Source organism: Pelodiscus sinensis, unplaced genomic scaffold, assembly GCF_049634645.1.
Source record: "Pelodiscus sinensis isolate JC-2024 unplaced genomic scaffold, ASM4963464v1 ctg34, whole genome shotgun sequence".
Lineage (NCBI taxonomy): Eukaryota > Metazoa > Chordata > Testudines > Trionychidae > Pelodiscus > Pelodiscus sinensis.
Window position 1 is genome coordinate 3,438,649 of NW_027465849.1, and position 6,810 is coordinate 3,445,458.

The window sequence follows — 6,810 nt, forward strand, 5'->3', positions numbered from 1 at the left end:
GGGTGGGAGGGTGCAGGAGTGGGCTGGGGTGGGCGGGGGCAGGAGCGTGACGGGGGTTGGTGGGGTGTGAGGGTGCAGGAGTGGGCTGGGGTGGGCGGGGGCAGGAGCGTGACGGGGGCTGGTGGGGTGTGAGGGTGCAGGGGTGGGCTGGGGGTGGGCGAGGGCAGGAGCGTGACGGGGGCTGGTGGGGTGGGAGGGTGCAGGAGTGGGCTGGGGGTGGGCGAGGGCAGGAGCGTGACGGGGGCTGGTGGGGTGGGAGGGTGCAGGGGTGGGCTGGGGTGGGCGGGGGCAGGAGCGTGACGGGGGCTGGTGGGGTGGGAGGGTGCAGGAGTGGGCTGGGGGTGGGCGAGGGCAGGAGCGTGACGGGGGCTGGTGGGGGTGGGAGGGTGCAGGAGTGGGCTGGGGTGGGCGGGGGCAGGAGCGTGACGGGGGCTGGTGGGGTGTGAGGGTGCAGGGGTGAGCTGGGGGTGGGGGGTCTGGCCAGGCGGTAGGGTGCTGGCATTCTGGCCCTGTGGGGCGTGGGGGGGGCTGCATGGCTGGAGCGCCAGCACCGGCTCCCTGATGCTGGGGGTAGGAGCAACTCTGAGCCTCTGGCCCCCGGGGGGTCCCCCCCCGCTCTGCAGCTGGGGCTAAAACCCAGCTGGCTCCCCTAAGGCCGCAGACCCAGCTCCTCCTCCTCTCTGCAAGGGGTCTCGGTGCCGCTGCCGGGCCGGCGCCCGCGCTCGCCAGGTGTGGGGGTCACGTTCCCGCCTGGTTTCTCTGCCGCGGCGTCTTGCCGGGGGCTGGCCCTCTGGCCCCTCGCCCCAGCGCCCTGCACTGGTACCGCCCGGCCCGGGCTCCCCGCGCTTGGCCCACGGGCGGCACGGGGCCACGTGTCCATGGGGCTCCGGTCTCGCCCTCTGGCCTTCGGTCGCCCTTGGGGGCGTTGACTGATCCCGTGGGGAGCTCCGCTTGGTTTTCTCCGTCTCGTTTTCTGCACTGTTTTGCTCATGCCAGTGCTTGCCTCAGTTTCCCTTTGCACAGCTCCTGGGATGGGGGAGGGGCGGTATCTAGGGACGCCACCCAGGAGACATGGCGGGGCGTCACCCTGTTGTCTGGAGGCAACGACTAGCCGTGATGAGCTGGGGGGGGGGGGCTCATGCAGGCCCAGGAGGGGTTCGAGTGGGGCAGCGCATTTCCAATTACACTAATGGGGTACTGGGGGTGAAGTGCCACCCCAGCTACAGGCAGGAGTGGGGGGCACTGGCAGGGCTAGGGGGACCAGGCTAGGGGGACAGGGGCTGTGGGTCGGGAGTGGGGGGCACCGGCAGGGCTAGGGGGACCAGGCTAGGGGGACAGGGGCTGTGGGTCGGGAGTGGGGGGCACCGGCAGGGCTAGGGGCACCAGGCTAGGGGGACAGGGGCTGTGGGTCAGGAGTGGGGGGCACTGGCAGGGCTAGGGGGACCAGGCTAGGGGGGCAGGGGCTGTGGGTTGGGAGTGGGGGGCACCGGCAGGGCTAGGGGGACCAGGCTAGGGGGGCAGGGGCTGTGGGTCAGGAGGGGGGGCACCAGCAGGGCTAGGGGGACCAGGCTAGGGGGGCAGGGGCTGTGGGTTGGGAGTGGGGGGCACCGGCAGGGCTAGGGGGACCAGGCTAGGGGGGCAGGGGCTGTGGGTTGGGAGTGGGGGGCACCGGCAGGGCTAGGGGGACCAGGCTAGGGGGGCAGGGGCTGTGGGTCGGGAGTGGGGGGCACCAGCAGGGGTGTGTGATGGGGTCTCAGGCTGCTTGCAAACCCTCCTCCCCCTACCAGGCAAGGCAGCCCCCAGGGATCCCTGCTTCTCGTCAGCCCCCTCCCCCAATATCATCCTGCCCCCCTGCCCCATAGCTCAGTAGGGACAAGAAGCTTGGAGCCACTAAAAACCACCCCAGCTATAAAACTAAGACTATGATATATGCTGGTGTGTGTGAATGCAGAACTCAACACAACACTGCCCTGCTACACAGCCACACAACCCAACACCACACACAGCCCTGCTACACTCAAACAACTCAACAGCACAGAGCCCGACTACACTCGCAATAACCCAACAATGCATACAACCCATTACACCCGCACAACAGCCCCACTACCGGCACCCCCGCCTATCACTGTGCTCCACTCACATAACAACCCAGCATCACACAGAGCCTGCGACACTTACACAACGATACAACACACAACATGCACAACCCTGCTACACTCATACAACGACCCAGCTACACGCAACATACACACAGCCCGACGACACTCACACAACCCAGCTGCACACAGACACAGCAACATGCGCACAATATGCAACACCGTCCCCAAACCCACACGGCCCTGCAACAGTTGCCCAGCAGCCCAACTACAAAGAGCTACAAGAACACAACCGCAGGCACACAGCTTGCAACACATAATAACATGCACCTAACACACGCCACCCACTACAGTCACACAATTACCCAGATGCACACAGACACAACTATACAACAGTTGGCAAACAACCCACAGCAGACACAGCCCAGCAGCACACAACAAACCACACACATAATCCTGCCTGGGCTTCCCCACCGGGCACAGCCCAGCTCCTCTCGAAGCTCATAACACGCTGCCCCTACATAAAACTCAGCTATCCGGACACAACACCCATCCAACCCAAACCGCATGGACACTTACACAGTAGCACACACAAATCAACATATATACCACACAACACATACAGTGCAGGTACACACACACACAGCCCAGCGAGACTTCTCTGGAAGATGTGTTAGTGAAACAGCTGTTGTTGGGCTCCCCAAAGGGGTGTCTGGGTGAAATGCTAGACGTGGGGGGGTGGGGGCAGCGGTAGGGATGCGCGCGCACACACACGCGCGCACACACACATACGTGCACACACGCACGCACACACGCACACACACACGCACACACACACACGCGCAAGCACGCACACACACACACACACACGTGCACACACACACGCGCACACACACGCGCACACACACGCACGCACACACACGCACACACACACGCGCACGCACACGCACACGCGCGCACGCGCACACACGCACACGCACGCGCACGCACACACACACGCACACACACTCCAAACCTGCCGGTATTGTGACTCTCTCACCTTTGCCAACCCGGTGTCAGGTGCCAGCGCCCGGCAGCTCCCCCTATCACCTTGGAGCTAAATATTTACCCTCCAACGGCTGTTTTCCTTGGCACCACCAAGCCCCCCCCCCACACACACATTCCTTCCCCAGTTTTGTCTTCACACGTCCACGCAGGCAGATCCCAGCCTGGCAGCCCCCCTGCTCCGCCCTGCCCCGCCCCAGTGCATGGGTGGGTCCCGATTCCTGCCCATTGCCCCCCCTTGGGATACACACCCCGCCCCTACCCTCCCGAGATACACAGGGGGGCCCTTTCCCTGCCTCCTGTCCTGCCCCTGCCTGGGATAGGCCAGGCCCCCAACACCCGCCCCAAGGGATACACAAAGGGCTCCGTGACCCCGCAGCGCCCCCCCGGAGACCAGGGGGGGTTTCCCTGCTGACCTGACCATGACGTCAGAGCGTCCCAGAGAAGGGGGAGGGACCGAACAGCTGACCCCAACATTCCGAGCCTGCTCCCCCTTCCCCCCAACCCACACCTTGGCCTGGGGCTGAGACGCTGTTTGTCCGTGAGTCATGGCAGGGAAGCTGTCTGTCTGCTGCCCTGTGGATGGGGCAGGAGGAAGCGTCCAGGTGGACACAAGCACAGCCAGCCCGCCTTGTGTCCCCAGCCCTGCCCCTCCGGCTGGGCTATACATCCCAGCCCTGCCCCCCCAGACCTATTCCCCTGGCTGGGCTATACATCCCAGCCCTGCCCCCCCAGACCTACCCCCCTTGGCTGGGCTACACATCCCAGCCCTGCCCCCCCAGACCTATTCCCCCGGCTGGGCTATACATCCCTGCCCTGCCCCCCCAGACCTATTCCCCCGGCTGGGCTATACATCCCAGCCCTGCCCCCCCAGACCTATTCCCCCGGCTGGGCTATACATCCCAGCCCTGCCCCCCCAGACCTACCCCCCTTGGCTGGGCTATACATCCCAGCCCTGCCCCCCCAGACCTACCCCCCTTGGCTGGGCTACACATCCCAGCCCTGCCCCCCCAGACCTACCCCCCTTGGCTGGGCTATACATCCCAGCCCTGCCCCCCCAGACCTACCCCCCTTGGCTGGGCTACACATCCCAGCCCTGCCCCCCCAGACCTATTCCCCCGGCTGGGCTATACATCCCAGCCCTGCCCCCCCAGACCTACCCCCCTTGGCTGGGCTATACATCCCAGCCCTGCCCCCCCAGACCTACCCCCCTTGGCTGGGCTACACATCCCAGCCCTGCCCCCCCAGACCTATTCCCCCGGCTGGGCTATACATCCCAGCCCTGCCCCCCCAGACCTACCCCCCTTGGCTGGGCTACACATCCCAGCCCTGCCCCCCCAGACCTATTCCCTCGGCTGGGCTATACATCCCTGCCCCCCCAGACCTACCCCCCTTGGCTGGGCTATACATCCCAGCCCTGCCCCCCCAGACCTATTCCCCCGGCTGGGCTATACATCCCAGCCCTGCCCCCCCAGACCTATTCCCCCGGCTGGGCTATACATCCCAGCCCTGCCCCCCCAGACCTATTCCCCCGGCTGGGCTATACATCCCAGCCCTGCCCCCCCAGACCTATTCCCCCGGCTGGGCTATACATCCCTGCCCTGCCCCCCCAGACCTATTCCCCCGGCTGGGCTATACATCCCAGCCCTGCCCCCCCAGACCTATTCCCCCGGCTGGGCTATACATCCCTGCCCTGCCCCCCCAGACCTACCCCCCTTGGCTGGGCTACACATCCCCAGCCCTGCCCCCCCCCCAGACCTACTCCCCTTGGCTGGGCTACACATCCCAAGGCCTGCCCCCCCCCAGACCTACCCCCCTTGGCTGGGCTACACATCCCAAGCCCTGCCCCCCCGTCCTGTATATCCCCAGACCTACCCCCTTGGCTGGGTTACACATCCCCAGCCCTGCACCCCCTCCCTGCACCCTGTGGCTGGGCTATCCATCCCCAGTCCTGCCCCCCCAGACCTATCCCCCTTGGCTAGGCTACACATCCCCAGCCCTGCCCCCCTACCCTGTGCCCCCCGGCTGAGCTATACATCCCCCTCCCTGCCCCCCCCAGACCTACCCCCCTTGGCTGGGCTACACATCCCCAGCCCTGCCTCCCGCCCTGCACTCCCTTGCTGAGCTACACATCCCCAGCACAGCCCCCCCATCCTGTGCCCCCCGGCTGAGCTACACATCCCTCCCCAGCACAGCCCCCCCATCCTGTGCCCCCTGGCTGAGCTATACATCCCCAGCCCTGCCCCCCCCAGACCTACCCCCCTTGGCTGGGCTACACATCCCCAGCTCTGCCCCCCAGGATACACTGGGGCCTTGATCCACAGCTCGGCCCCTGTCACAGCCTATCCCAGCAGGGGGCACTGTGGAGCATAGGGTGGGCTGGTGGCTGGGGAGCATAGGCTGTGGGCCTGGGGCAGCACTGGCCAGTGGGGCGCTGTCTGGGGGTTGGGGGGCACAGGCCAGGAACATTGGCTGGAGTTGGAGGGCATTGGCCGTGGGGCAGCATTGGCTGGATATTGTGGGAGTGCTGGCTGTGGGTGGGGCAGGGCAGGGGTGCTGGCCAGGGAAGGGGCGCTATTGCACTGGGGCCTGTGGCCATTGTGGGTCTGGCTCCGGTTTCCATGACAATGAGGCTCTGACGTGCATCGTGGCCCTCCCACCCCCGCCTCAGCTCCCCCCTTTGACCTTCCTGCCTTGGAAGCGGGTCAGGATTTCCAAATGCTTGTTTTGCAAACCCCGGGGGGGGCGGACGGGACTGATTGCGGGACTGTCCCTGAAAAAGCCAGAATTTCAACAACCTGGCAGGGAGTCGGTTGAGAAACATCTCCCCACTCCCCCCCTTTAGCTCCTGGGCCCCTTTACCCTGGTAACCCGCCTTCTTCTATCCCTCTTGGGCCCATGTACCCTGGTATCCCGTCTCCTCCCCCCCAGTCAGTCCCTGGGCCCATCTACCCTGGCATCCCACCTCTGCCCCCCAGTCAGCCCCTGGGCCCATCTACCCTGGCATCCCACCTCTGCCCCCCAGTCAGCCCCTGGGCCCATCTACCCTGGTATGCCACCTCCACCCCCCCAGTCAGTCCCTGGGCCCATCTACCCTGGTATCCCACCTCCACCCCCCCAGTCAGTCCCTGGGCCCATCTACCCTGGTATCCCACCTCCACCGCCCCCATCAGCCCCCGGGATCATCTACCCTGGTATCCCACCTCCACCCCCCCATCAGTCCCTGGGCCCATCTACCCTGGTATCCTGCCTCATCCCCCCCCAGTCAGTCCCTGGGCCCATCTACCCTGGTATCCCACCTCCACCCCCCCAGTCAGTCCCTGGGCCCATCTACCCTGGTATCCCACCTCCACTGCCCCCATCAGCCCCCGAGATCATCTACCCTGGTATCCCACCTCCACCCCCCCATCAGACCCTGGGATCATCTACCCTGGTATCCCACCTCCGCCCCCCTAGTCAGTCCCTGGGCCCATCTACCCTGGTATCCCACTTCTGCCCCCCTCCCAGTCAACCCCCGGGCAATCTACCCTGGTATCTCACCTTCTTCTATCCCACCCCAGATCAGCCCCCTGTGCCCATCACCCTGGTATCCCGTCCCCCTGGATGGGGCCCATCTCCCCCAGTCACCTAGCTCATGGCTCTAGGCCAGATAAGAGTATTTCCTCCTCCC